This window comes from Rhincodon typus, chromosome 6 (genome assembly GCF_021869965.1).
Source record: "Rhincodon typus isolate 14 chromosome 6, sRhiTyp1.1, whole genome shotgun sequence".
Classification (NCBI taxonomy): domain Eukaryota; kingdom Metazoa; phylum Chordata; class Chondrichthyes; order Orectolobiformes; family Rhincodontidae; genus Rhincodon; species Rhincodon typus.
The window spans coordinates 31,362,395-31,377,129 of record NC_063337.1 but is presented as its reverse complement, the minus strand read 5'-3'; positions in this window follow the sequence as shown (position 1 = coordinate 31,377,129).

Below are 14,735 nucleotides of genomic sequence, written 5' to 3'. Positions count from 1 at the left end.
GGAGAACCCGAGACAACAAGGTGCAGGGCTGGATGAACACAGCAGGCCAAGCAGCATCATAGGAGCAGAAAGGCTGACGTTTCGGGCCTAGACCCTTCATCAGAAAAGGGGGAGGGGAAGGGTGTTCTGAAATAAATAGGGAGAGAGTGGGAGGCGGATAGAAGACGGATAGAGGAGAGGATAGGTGGAGAGGAAACAAACAGGTCGAAGAGGTGGGGATGGAGCCAGTAAAGGTGAGTGTAGGTGGGGAGTTAGGGAGGGGATAGGTCAGTCCAGGGAGGACGGACAGGTCAAGGGGGCGGGATGAGGTTAGTTGGTAGGAGATGGGGGTGCAGCTTGAGGTGGGAGGAGGGGATAGGTGGAAGGAAGAACAGGTTAGGGAGGCGGGGACGAGCTGGACTGGTTTTGGGATGCGATAGGGGGAGGGGAGATTTTGAAGCTTGTGAAATCCACATTGGTACCATTGGGCTGCAGGGTTCCCAAGCGGAATATGAGTTGCTGTTCCTGCAACCTTCGGGTGGCATCGTTGTGGCACTGCAGGAGGCCCAGGATGGACATGTCGTCTGAGGAATGGGAGGGGGAGTTGAAATGGTTCGCGACTGGGAGGTGCAGTTGTTTATTGCGAACCGAGCGTAGGTGTTCTGCAAAGCGGTCCCCGAGCCTCCGCTTGGTTTCCCCGATGTAGAGGAGGCTACACCGGGTACAGCGGATGCAGTATGCCACATTGGCAGATGTGCAGGTGAACATCTGCTTGATGTGGAAAGTCTTCTTGGGGCCTGGGATGGAGGTGAGGGAGGAGGTATGGGGGCAGGTGTAGCACTTCCTGCAGTTGCAGGGAAAAGTGCCGGGTGTGGTAGGGCTGGAGGGGAGTGTGGAGCGGACAAGGGAGTCACGGAGAGAGTGGTCCCTCCGGAAAGCAAATAAGGGTGGGGAGGGAAAGATGTCTTTGGTGGTGGGGTCGGATTGCAGATGGCGGAAGTGTCGGAGGATGATGCGTTGGATCCGGAGGTTGGTGGGGTGGTACGTGAGGACGAGGGGGATTCTTTTTTGGTTCTTATTGCGTGGACGAGGTGTGAGGGATGAGTTGCGGGAGATGTGGGAAACACGGTTGAGGGCGTTCTCAACCACTGAGGGGGGGAAGTTACGGTCCTTGAAAAACGAGGACAACTGAGATATTCGGGAGTGGAATGCCTCATCCTGGGAGCAGATGTGGCGGAGGTGAAGGAATTGGGAATAGGGGTTAGCATTTTTGCAGGAAGGTGGGAGTCGGTGGGCTTGAAATGAATATCGGTTTCTAGGTGGTTGCCCGATATGGAGACAGAGAGGTCCAGGAAGGGGAGAGAGGTATTAGAGATGGTCCAGGTAAACTTAAGGTTGGGGTGGAAGGTGTTGGTGAAATGGATGAACTGTTCGAGCTCCTCGTGGGAGCATGAGGCGGCGCCGATACAGTCATCAATGTAACGGAGGAAGAGGTGAGGTTTAGGTCCGGTGTAGGTACGGAAGAGGGATTGTTCCACGTAACCTACAAAGAGGCAGGCGTAGCTTGGGCCCATGCGGGTACTCATGGCCACCCCCTTTGTCTGTAGGAAGTGGGAGGAATTGAAAGAGAAGTTGTTGAGGGTGAGGACGAGTTCGGCTAAGCGGATGAAGGTGTCAGTGGAGGGGGACTGGTCGGGCCTGCGGGACAGGAAGAAGCGGAGGGCCTTTAGGCCATCTGCATGGGGAATGCAGGTGTATAGGGACTGGACGTCCATGGTAAAGATGAGGTGTTGGGGACCGGGGAATTGGAAGTTCTGGAGGAGGTGGAGGGCGTGGGTGGTGTCACGGATGTAGGTGGGGAGTTCCTGGACCAAGGGGGAGAGTCCAGATAGTTGGAGATCAGTTCGATGGGGCAGGAGCAGGCGGAGACAATGGGTTTGTGGATTTTGGGAAGGAGATAGAAGCGGGCAGTGCGGGGTTGGGGAACGATGAGGTTGGAGGCCATGGGTGGGAGGTCACCTGAGGTGATGAGGTTGTGGATGGTTTGGGAGATGATGGTTTGGTGCTCAGGGGTGGAGTCTGCTCCTATGATGCTGCTTGGCCTGCTGTGTTCATCCAGCCCTGCACCTTGTTGTCAAGGAATAAAGCCAATTTTTTTTACTGAGAATCAAGGAGTGAATTGGGAACTGATGGGTAGTAGCCTTTAAAGCAGGTGAGAAAGTGAGGGAGTGACAAGTCTGTCACCGCTAGCGTTTTACCAGTGGTATGGAAAATAGTGAATATCCTTCCTGCTCAGAGGCCATTTAAAGGCTAGTTAAGGGCATTTTCCCACCACCAGCGCCATTTCAACCATCAGTGTGTGGGTCTTCTGCCAAATAGGGAGCCCAGCAAAATTTTTGTGGCGGTCTCTTCATAGGCTTGTGGATGCTCTCATGGTTTAGAACCCTGAGGCTTAAAAAGGGTTCCCACAACATCCCTACGCCCGCACCAACCATCTCTCACTCCCCTTTCAGTGGGATGTGTCTGTCTGGCCCCTGAAACTCTGCCTTCACTCATCTTGTTTCCAGGGGAAGTGTCCATGACAGCAGCCTGTGCTGGGTCCAGTCTCAGCAGCAGCAGCCATTCTCTCAAAACCACTGCCTGAACCATGGACACGCTCAACTTCCAGTTCACCAGCAGCTCTTGGAGGTAGGATCTAGGAGGTAGGAGGTAGGCCCAGAAGGAAGGTCTAGAGGGGACACTCAGAAATGTCTGAGGCTGAGTTACTCCTGACATTCTGGTCTATGTATGGGACCATTGCTGCCCCGCCAAATTCTAGCCCTCAACACTGTTACTGTGTCCAGAGGTGCTGTATGACCTGCTGAGTACTTAGAGACATAGGTCTCTGGAGCAGGAGTAGGCTATTTGACCCTTTAAGGCTGCTTACCCATTTAGTAAGATGCCAGCTGATATGATTACGGATACCCATATCCCACGACTCCTTTGTCCATCAAAAATCTCCATAACTCAGCCGAGAAAAAAATTCCATGCGCAGCCTCCACTGATTTCTTGGGAAGAGAATTCTGCAGACTCACGACCCTGTAAAGATAAAATAAATGTTCATCTTTATCTTAAAAATGAGACCTCTTATTCTTAAGTTGTCAAAATAATTAATGAATGAAAAGATTCTAGTCTCTCTTGTGAGGGAGACATATTTACATGTTCCAATAAGATCATCTCTCATTCCCCTAAACTCCAGTTGGTAAAGGCAAAACCTGTTCAATGCTTCTAATACAATTAAATACTTCTTCAAATAAGCTAACCACAATTGTGCATTACTGTCCGGAAGCAGTCTCACCCAGTCTCTATACAGTGGTGGTAAAGTTTCCCTGTTTTTATTTTCCATTCTCTTCGCAATAAATTACAGCATTCATTTTGGGGGAAACAGGTTGTACAAGTAAGAGTTACAGCAAAAAGCCTCATGTGAACAGTTGCACACACCAAAGGCAATAAAAGTTAAAAATAATTCAGTTACTCCCTTCTCAATTTATAAAAAGTGTGCTACCAGAGCAGACTATACCTGTGTTTGAGTTAGTATTTTAGTTACAATATATTTTACAAAATTTAAAACTTTAATGTTGTTAAATGCAGCCAAAGAAAGAATGTTGTTTCAATGTGCAGACAACTTTTAAAACTCATGTCTGAAATACAGGCATCCATTAATCATTATATACTGCTCCATTCACATTTTTCTATTCTGTCCTTTGTGATTTATAATTTGAGGAAGATAAGATTCGTTCTTTTTTCTAAGTTCTTGGCTTCCACTTTCTTTTCAACAACACATTAAGACCAACAAAAGGAAGGGAAAGTGACTACATTTCAGATTTAATGATCAGATTTCTGTAGAGTTTAGATTCACAGGCCTAATAAAGTGGGACATGAGATTGTTTGGGTATAGTAAAAAAATGTTTTACAACATGTAGGTTATATTGGCATCTTATCACATACATTGCAATTAATAGGACTGCTGAAATTTCAATGAAGCAGGTTAAATTCAATTGAGCAACAAAGCATTCAACTACTTATAAATATTAATTTCCAAATGCGTGTATAGTGTCTGATGGAAGGTACATAAAAGTACTTCCAGTATTTTCCATTTATAATCTTACGTTCCCAGCATCTGCAGTACTTTGCATTTGTAGCCAGTTTTCATAAATTGGAGTTTGTGGTGGATGGAAGATGGGGATCAGCAAGGGGAGCATTGAAGAAATCTACAAGTGACAAGACTTTCTGTGACAGAAGGCCTGAATTAGGATGCATATGAGAAAATATGCAGCAGCAAAAATAGATGCTTTTAGTAATAAGTAGAAAGTGGTTTTCAAGCTCAGCTCTGGTTCAAGAATCATTGTATATTGTCTGGTTCAGTATTAGATTTCCTGCTGTTCAATTGAGTTAAGTTTATTCTCATGAATGTCATCTCACTTGCAACAGTTATACTCATGGTAGAGCATGTTAATGGAGAGGCTGAGGTCGTGTCATTAGCGCATAGGAGTAGGAGTGGCCCATTTGACCTTTCTAGCCTTTCTAGGTTTCAGTTATTAGGAACATCCTTTCTATATTTACACTTTCTAGTCCTGTTAAAATATTATACACTTCCAATAATGTGTGAGCTGGATGGAAGACTCATGCTGGTTCCATTCATGCAGGCTGTTTTAGACTTACCAAAGGTTATTCCATGGAGCTGGACAGAGGAGTCAAGAAGCCCAGAGACATTTGAGGACCATACCGAAGAAACAGACGTTGAAATGGCTGTTAGATTCTGATGCTGGTTTGAGGTAGGTCTGTTTTAGGAGATGTATAAAGGCAATTTTGAGATGAAGTAGAATCTGAGAAAAATGAATAACTGGTGACACACCTTAAGTGGAACTTGCTGCTTTGATCTTTATATCCTCTAGTCAATTATAATTACAATGTGTAAGAAGCAGGCGTATGCTCAATTGAATTGCCAGATGGTTCATTGAGTTTAAAAGGGAGGTAAATGCATTGTTATTGGAGTTATTCAGTTGTTTCCGGTATATTTTTACAATTTAGAACCACTAATTGGAGTCAGCTTTAATAGAAGGCCTTTATGTTTAATCATTTTGGGCTAAATATTATCAGAAATCAGCAAAGTGTTATTTTTGCTGAGTTTCACAGAGGGTTTCTCTCCATGAGCTGAAGCAAGTTTACTTCGCCTATTGTCTGTAATTTGCATTCATTATGCATTCTCTGTGTAACTACCCCACCTTGGTGCTATCCAATCTTCCTTCTCATCCCAGGCGGAAGTAGTCACCACTGCTGGGACCTCTCAGGAATTCCGAGGCCAGCACCATTTCTAAAGCTTAGCTATGTACCAAGCTAAATGATGCCAGTCAGGAGTTGCTCTTTATTGTGCACATAGTGGGAGAAGAACCAAAAAGAAACACTTCTCAGGACACACTGGTGTCATCCAATGTTAGATGTGTCTGGGAGGATAAAGACAGTTGGGAAGGGTTGGGGCGATATTTGGCAAAGGCAAATGGAAGATTTGGAGGGATGTGGAAGTCAAGTACAGCACTCCCTGGAGGGGATTTTTTTTGGATGTTTTAGTTTTTTCTCACTGATACTTGTGGGGGAAGGGGTCTATGAAGAATTCTGTGTCCTGAAGATTGGGATCCTAATTTGCAGAGTCAAGGTTCCGAGACATTTAAGGATTTGGCCTTGTTCAGCTCTGGTGGTTTGAGCACTGAGTCCAAACCTACAAGTAATATTGTGCTGATTGGAGAATCATAGAGTCTTACAGCACAGAAGGAAACCATTCAACCCATAGATCAGTGCTGATGTTAGTGAGCGTGTAGTATGAAAGCAATGTGAAGTACATGGAGGCTGGCAGCTTCTAAAGACATGGCAAAGTGAGTGAGTGTGAAGATGCAAGCCAGGAGCCATAAGATGTATCCTGTGCAGAAGCATGAGATAGATTTGTCTCCCTTCACACAAAACCATTTCAGAGAAGCATGCAAGTTATGGGTGCTCCTGAGATTCAAATCAAATGTTGAAGGTCTGAAGTGGCCTGTGAGTTGACCTGTAAGCAGACATGATTATTATGGCATGGTTGGTAGCTTTCCAAAGCCAATTTGGGCGCAAGGTCAAAGAGGAGCATAGCCATGGAGCATGCAGCTACATTGTTGTGAAGAAGCATTGCATGATGTCTGGAGCAAGTATTTAGCGAGCTGTAGCCACCAGGTACCTACGCCAATTCACATTTACATTAGGAGTTTGTGCCTTTTAATGAAGGAAAGGAAGATTAGAAGTGGCAAATATAAAAAGCAGGTTAGGAGTTCAATGAGTTTATTTTTTATTTGTTCATGGGATGTGGGCATCACTGGCTAAGTCAGCACTTATTGCCCATCTCTAAGTGTTAGGATTTAACCATACTGCTGGGCATCTGAAGTCACTTGTAAGGCAGACCATGTAAAGATGGGCATATTCTACTACTCTAGGTAAAGTCGGCATAAGGAGGGGGGAAGTGTTGGGTATTCTAAAAAGCATTAGGGTGGACAAGTCCACAGGTCTGGATGGGATCTATCCCAGGTTACTGAGGGAAGCGAGAGAGGAAATAGCTGGGGCCTTAACAGATATCTTTGCAGCATCCTTGAGCACGGGTGAGGTCCCAGAGGACTGGAGAATTGCTAATGTTGTCCCCTTGTTTAAGAAGGGTAGCAAGGATAATCCAGGTAATTATAGACCAGTGAGCCTGATGTCAGTGGTGGGGAAGCTGCTGGAGAAGATACTGAGGGATAGGATCTATTTACATTTGGAAGAAAATGGGCTTATTAGTGATAGGCAGCATGGTTTTGTGCAGGGAAGGTCATGTCTTACCAACTTGATAGAATTCTTTGAGGAAGTGACAAAGTTGATAGATGAGGGAAGGGCTGTAGATGTCATATACATGGACTTCAGTAAGGCATTTGATAAGGTTCCCCATGGTAAGCTGATGGAGAAAGTGAAGTCGCATGGGGTCCAGGGTGTACTAGCTAGATGGATAGAGAACTGGCTGGGCAACAGGAGACAGAGAGTTGTAGTGGAAGGGAGTTTCTCGAAATGGAGAACTGTGACCAGTGGTGTTCCACAGGGATCCGTGTTGGGACCATTGTTGTTTGTGATATACATAAATGATCTGGAGGAAGGTATAGATGGTCTGATTAGCAAGTTTGCGGATGACACTAAGATTGGTGGAGTAGCAGATCGTGAAGGGGACTGTCGGAGAATGCAGCAGAATATAGATAGATTACAGAGTTGGGCAGAGAAATGGCAGATGGAGTTCAATCCAGGCAAATGCGAGGTGATGCATTTTGGAAGATCCAATTCAAGGACGAACTATATGGTAAATGGAAAAGCCCTGGGGAAAATTGATGCACAGAGAGATCTGGGTGTTCAGATCCATTGTACCCTGAAGGTGGCAATGCAGGTAGATAGAGTGGTCAAGAAGGCATATGGCATGCTTTCATTCATCGGACGTGGTATTGAGTACAAGAGTTGGCAGGTCATGTTACTGTTGTATAGGACTTTGGTTCGGCCACATTTGGAATACAACGTCCAGTTCTGGTCGCCACATTACCAAAAGGATGTGGATGCTTTGGAGAGGGTGCAGAGAAGGTTCACCAGGATGTTGCCTGGTATGGAGGGCGCTAGCTATGAAGAGAGGTTGAGTAGATTAGGATTATTTACATTAGAAAGACGGAGGTTGAGGGGGGACCTGATTGAGGTCTACAAAATCATGAGATGTACAGACAGGGTGGATAGCAAGAAGCTTTTTCCCAGAGTGGGGGACTCAATTACTAGGGGTCACGATTTCAAGATGAGAGGGGAAAAGTTGAAGGGAGATATGCGTGGAAAGTTCTTTACGCAGAGGGTGGTGGGTGCCTGGAACGCGTTGCCAGCAGAGGTGGTAGAGGCGGGCACGATAGCATCATTTAAGATGTATCTAGACAGATACATGAATGGGCGGGGTGCAGAGGGATACAGATCCTTGGAAAATAGGCAACAGGTTTAGATAGAGGATCTGGATCAGCGCAGGCTTGGAGGGCTGAAGGGCCTGTTCCTGTGCTGTAATTTTCTTTGTTCTTTGTTCTTATTCCTTCCCCAGAGGATGATAGTGAACCAAATAGGACTCAACAACAACCAACAGTGGTTACAAAATCACCATTAAGCCAGTATATTATCCCAGATTTTATTGGATTCAAATTTCACCATCTGCTGGATTGCTGGACCAATGACATTAATGCTATGTCACCGAGATGGAAATGCATAGAAGTAAGGTAATCACCATTCGATGGAGAGATTCTGAAGTTGCTATTTATGACATGAGGGGAAAGTCACGAAAATGTTTCTCAACATTGAGTATCAGATTTTCCATTGTCACTGCACTTTCCCAAACTTTTCACTATTATGCTTGTCACACCAGGGAGGCAAATCATTTCGCCCTGCTCTTCTTTTGCCAAACTAATTTTTCTTTGAGTGTTCATGACTCCATTGTTCAAGTCAACTGTTTTAAAATTGACACAATGTGTATTATTTAAGGATCAATTTCCTGATTGCCTCCTGAGTTTAAAACTAGTGTCACAGATCAGCCACCAATGACAGAAACCACAGATTTGCATTTGCACAGTCAATTATATATCCAACAATGAACAAACAAACCAAAATGTTAGTTTTACACCCAGGAGGTAGGTTGAAAATCAATGTTAATACCTTTTCAGCTGTTTGCATCTCATACAGAGAAGTACGTGTAAAATTGAGTGTGTGAAAATTTTGAAATGGGGGGAAATGGAGTTTTTAAACATATCATGTTCAGTGAGTGAACTGATTTATTATTAAAGGTCTTGATCTGAAGCTGCTGTATTTATATCTGGAAAGTGTAGGAAGTTGAATAGACAATGCAAGTAAGTTTGCATACAAGTCTTAGAAAAGCCAATTTAGCTAGAAGTTAAATCTCAGCCCTGCCCATGACAGTCAGTATCATGTTTACCTGACAGAGAGTGCAGTTTGATGTTCTGCCTTGTAAAATACTCCCTATTTAGATCTTTATTAAAATCAATTTTACGCTAGTACAGTGCCAGTAATGAACTTTGCTGTGAGAACTTGCATTTACTTTGATATTAACCTTTTTACCCTCAGACTGTCAGGTGTGGTTAATAATAAGCAAAATGTATTTGTGTAGTACCTTTAAAATATCAAAAATGTCCCAAATGCTTCAAAGAAGCATTACCAGAGAGAATTTAACATTGAGACATGTAATTTTCCTTTGTATGCAACAGGGATAATCCAGGAAATTTTAAGCCAGTGAGCCCTACATTAATGGTAGGAAATTTTTGGAGAAGATACTTAGGGACAGCATTTGCTATATTGGGAAAGGAATGGCTGGATTAAGAATAGTCAGCATGGCTCCGTGTAGGGGAAGTCTTGTCTCACAAATTTGCCTGATTTTTTTGAGGAAGTGGCGAAGGTGATTGATGAGGGTAGGGCAGTGGATGTTGTCTACAAGAACGTTTACAAAAGCATTTGACAAGGTCCGTCGTGGTAGGCTGGTCCAGAAGATTAAGTCACATAGCATCCACAATGAGTGAGTTGGTAAGCTGGATATATAATTGGCCAGATCATAGAAGGTAGAGAGTAGTTGTGGAGGGGTGTTTTTCTGATTAGAGGTCTGTGACCAGAGTGTTTGTTACAAGGGCAACAAATCCATGGAAACACCACAACCTGCAAATGCCCCTCCGAGGCACTGATTATCCTGACTTGGAACTGTATTGCTGTTCCTTTACAGTTGCTACATCAAAATACTAGAACTCCCTCCTTAACTGCACAATACCAATACCACACAGACTATATAAGAAGTTGAGAAATCGGAGCAGGAATAGGCCATTCAGCCTCTCAAGTCTCCCCTACCATTCCATAACATGATGTCTGATCTGCCCCAGGCCTCAATTTCTCTACTATGCCAGCTCCTCATAGCACACAACTCTTTGAAATTTCAAAAATATATCTACCTGTGCTTTAGATACTATCAATGATCCAGCCTCCATAACTCTCTGAGTGAGTTATTATTGGTGAAGAAATTTCTTTGATTCTCAGTCTTAAATGAATGTCCTCCTCTTCTGTAACTGTGTCCCCTCATTTGTGACTCCCCCATGAGTGGAATCTCAATAACTGCCCTGTCAAACTCACCTCAGAACGTTGTATGATTCAATAAGATCACCCCTTATTCATCGAGAAAATTCCCGAAAAAGTTCACCATCACCTTCTCAAGGGGAATAAGGGATGGGCAACAAATGATGGCTTCGGCAATCACATCCAAATGCTGTGAAATAATAATAAAATTTGTTCCTCCGCCCACCATCTGCCCTTTTTTGACACCAGAAGTGGGCGGGCTCAAGATGGATTGGATTTAGATTTGAAATTTTGTCACATTTTTACTTCCCATTTCATCCATACAGTGTGGTTAAAATTTCTTCCTAACTTTCAGGAAGACAGAAAAAAGGAAGGTGCATTCTGTAGTGATTGTAACGAGGTTAGCCAGATGAGCCTCATAGCATATGGGATCCCTAATGGGACTGTAAACCTGGTCCAATCAGGGAGCCCTGACAGACGGATATAAACAGGGGTGTCAGAGGTTCTGTTCACTCTGAGAGCTGGCTCTGAGGAAGCTGGGCCAGTGTCAAGTACTACAGTGTCAAGTGTAAATAAAGGGTGAATTGGTGACAGGATACCAGCCTCTGTAGAGTTATTTCACATTTTGCTACATGGTTTGGTACATCCAAAGATCAGTAAAACCAACAGTGTAGAAAAGCTGAAAAGCTGGCCACTAAAAAGAATTTAATTGATTTCAAATGAGTTATTGAAATGCAAGATAGCGTTGTGGGCCCATTTCTGACAGAAATTCAGCACTAAAAGTCCTAGTAATCAGAATGGTATTTATTTTAATCAGTGCATACCCTGTGAGGTCAAAGGTTTCCAAGGATGTTATCAAAATTAAACAAAAACAAATACAAGCAACTATTTCCTTGGCCCAGATCCATTTGACAAGTATCAAACAATTTGTGATATGTATTAAATCTACACGTTTTGTACTACTTATGAGCAATTGTTTACCTTTCAGAACATTTTCATAAAAATAAGATCTGTTAGGTATGGCATGGCAGGTTAAAGCAGTAATTTCTTATGGTGTATAATTAACATTACATTTTTAAGGTTCTTATCCAGCTTTTCTTCCTCTCCTTTCTAATGTCATTTTTATTAGAATGCACCATATTGTACCATATCCTACATATTAGGTTTGGCTGGATAATGGAAAGCTGCCACCTTCTGGAAGAGAATGAACTTGGATATTTTTATAACTTTGCTTTAATTTTAAACTAATTGCCCTAAATCGTAATTTCATTCAGCAAGACAGTGACAAAGCTGCTTTGAGAAACGGAAAAATACCACATTGCTGCAAGAAGTACTCTTCATACAATTGGACAGAAGCACAGTGATAAGGAACTGATGTTGTCTATTTTATTCCTCTCCTACGTCAAGTGTAACACAGTCAGATAGAGTGAAAGATTCCTGTATAGTAATGACTGTATCCTTTTTATGTTTCTGTATTTTGATTGTGTTCCGAAATGGGAAGAGAGCAGTTTTAAATGCCAAGGATTTTTCAAGGATTGCTGCACTTTTTAAAAGTAAGTTACATACGCTCATTGTAAGTGCTATTTACACGGCTCTTTGTTCAAAGAGTGGGGGATCCCTAATACAGACAAGCTGGAGCCAAGGGATGTGAATGAATGGAGCTTCAGCCTGCAATTAGTAGCTGATTGGTCTGGTGACCAGTTATCACTGATGAAAGCCTTCTTCTTGACAATACCCCTAGCTTGGCTCCCAGGTGACTGAACAGCTTGTAAGTGTGCATGTTTAGGGAGAAGCCGTTGGATTTCTGAAAGGAAAGGAGCTATCCATTTTCTCTGGAGTAAAACTCGATTTAAGGCTGAAGAAAGCCCAAATATTTACTTTTAGCAGTTGCTGTAAGCTGTGGTGTTTTATAACCAGTATGTCAGAGATTTTATACGTGTAAACCAAACATCCTATGCCTCTTGCAAAGAGTGAAAATACCCAGAGAAGGAAGATCAAGCAGCAATATGTTCTGACAAGCCAAAAGGATCGTCTCAGTGAACCTTAAGGACAGGGACCATTGGATTGCTTTCCAATTTTCCCCTCTGTCCATAGAACCGATTTTTCTTTTCCTGCCTGTGTCTGTCGGTTGTGCGCGTAGGGGGCAGTTTGTAAGGAGGTCAGAGTTTAACTGTTTCTCCTTATTGGAAAGTCCAGAGTTACAGTCTCATAAGAAGGGATCAACAATTTTAGCCTGAAAGGAGGAGATATTTCTTCACTTAAACAGTTGTGAACCTTTGGAATTCTCTACCCCAGGGAACAGTGGATTTTGAATTTTTGAGTATATTTAAGGCTGCTGTTGATACATGTTTATCTTGAAGGGGGTGTCAATGGATAAGGGAGTGGCCAGAAATGGGAGTTGAGTTCGAGGTATGAGCCATTTTGTGTTGAATGGGGAGCAAGTTTGAGGATCTTACTCCCACTTCGATCCTTGAATGTCATTATGTTCTTAGCTCCAATTTGGCATCGCAAACTGTGGCAGTTGTAAATTGAGCGAAGTGATAGTTAACCAGTGTCAGCATATAAAAGAAACTTGATGCTATGACTCTGGATGATGGGCTCAATATCTGATCCCTGAACTATCTCATTTCTAATTCTCCTGGACCTTGTTCTGCAAACACGGCCCATTAATCCTAAACCCCGAATAATGCTGCTCATCCACACACTGACAGACTTTAGACTACTCTCCCAAAACTTCTAGGATCAACTGAAATGTTGAAAAGTTATTGTTCCTTGGAACTTAACTAGGCTAGCCATATAAATACTGTGGCCGTAGGTGCAGGTCAGAGGCTAGGAATTTTACTGCAAGTAGCTTACCTAAGCCTGTACATCATCTACAAAGCACAACTCAGGAGTGCGATGTGATACTCTGCACTTGTCCTGACGACTGCAACTACAACAACACTCAAGAAGTCTTGTACCATGCAGGACAAAACAACTTGCTTGATTGGCATCCCATCTATCACGTTCAACATTCACTCCTTTCACCACCGGTACACCAAGGTGCATTCCAAGATGCAGGGCAACTAAACTGGCAAGACTTCTTCAACACCACCTCCCAACCCTGCCAGTTCTGACACCTAGAAGGACATCAGCAAATGTATTTAAACATTGCAAGATCCATTGCAAGTTACATAATACCCTGACTTGCAAATATATCACCATTTTTTCATTAATCCTAGATTAAAATCATAGAACCTCCTTCCTAAAAACACTGTGGGTGTACATACACCATACAGTCTGCATTGGTTGAAGAAGATGGCTCAGCACCTCCGCTTGAGGACAATTAGACTTAGACTGAGACTTAGTTCTTCTGGTCCCATACAGGACAATGGGCAACAAAACTCTGTCACCACTCCCAACCCATTGCAACCTCTTTCACTTCAGCTCACATAATATTCCAGTCTTGAACATCTTAGTTAAATGTATTTTGCTGGATCTTCTTTGGCCAGCTCAATCTCCCAATTTAAACTGCTGTTGTCCATTCTACTGCCATTCTGCCAAAGTGTATATGTGGGATGCAAAATTCGATGCCTGTCAGTCTCAATTATTTCTCAGTCATAATGACCCATTAGGCATCTCTGATTGGTCCTCAGTGCCACTTCCTGTGGTAATAATACCTCTCCATGTAATGCACAGGATCTTTGGTACCACAGGTGAAAGACATCCATCTTATGTCATGCTTTTGCTGCTCAACCTGTTGCCCAATGGAGATGAGGAGCCTTGTTGCTGTCCAGTCATCATTGCCTTGGTCTTCACACGGCTGATGTGTTGACCAACCTTAGCAGTGCTACTGTCAAGGCTGCTGGTCATGTCTTGGAACATGTGAAATTTTTTAGCAACTCTTGTTATCAACTTCATTGATTTCGAAAGGGCTTTCAATAGCATCCATCAGCAGTCTCTCTGGTACATCACAATGGCATCCCATATTAATATCTTCACTGTCTTACACTGCCACATTCAGTTGCTATGTCCCAACCAGCATGGGCATCAGACACTCCCTCAACATCATCACAGGAGTACACAAGGGTGCAAACTTTTCCCATTCCTTATCCTCAAGGCTTTTGATTTCATTATGAGGGAGACCAGGGTGCATTCAGACTTTGACATCCCATGGCAACACCACCAGTTGACGGACCTAGATTTTGCAGACAACATCTTCTTGCTGGCTGAGGAGGGCAATTAGGAATGACCTTCCTCGCGATATCCACATCCTGTGAATGAATTTAGAGAAAGACCTGCCGTGTTCCCACCTCATTGTTATAAAATTTCCAAGGTAAATATGTGCATTGCCACAGCAGATTTGTTAAATCATTTTATACAGTGGAGTATATTTTCACTTTCAGTTCTGAGGAAGAGCCACCAGACCTGAAATATTAACTCTGATTTTTTTCTTTACAAATGCTGCCAGACCTGCTGAGCTTTTCCAGCAACTTCTGTTTTTGTTCCAGATTTACAGCATCCGCAGTTCTTTCGGTTTTTTATATTTTCAAAATGCTGATCAATAGGTTTCTATGAAGCTCAATGCCTCATCATAAAGTTCAAATGCAGCC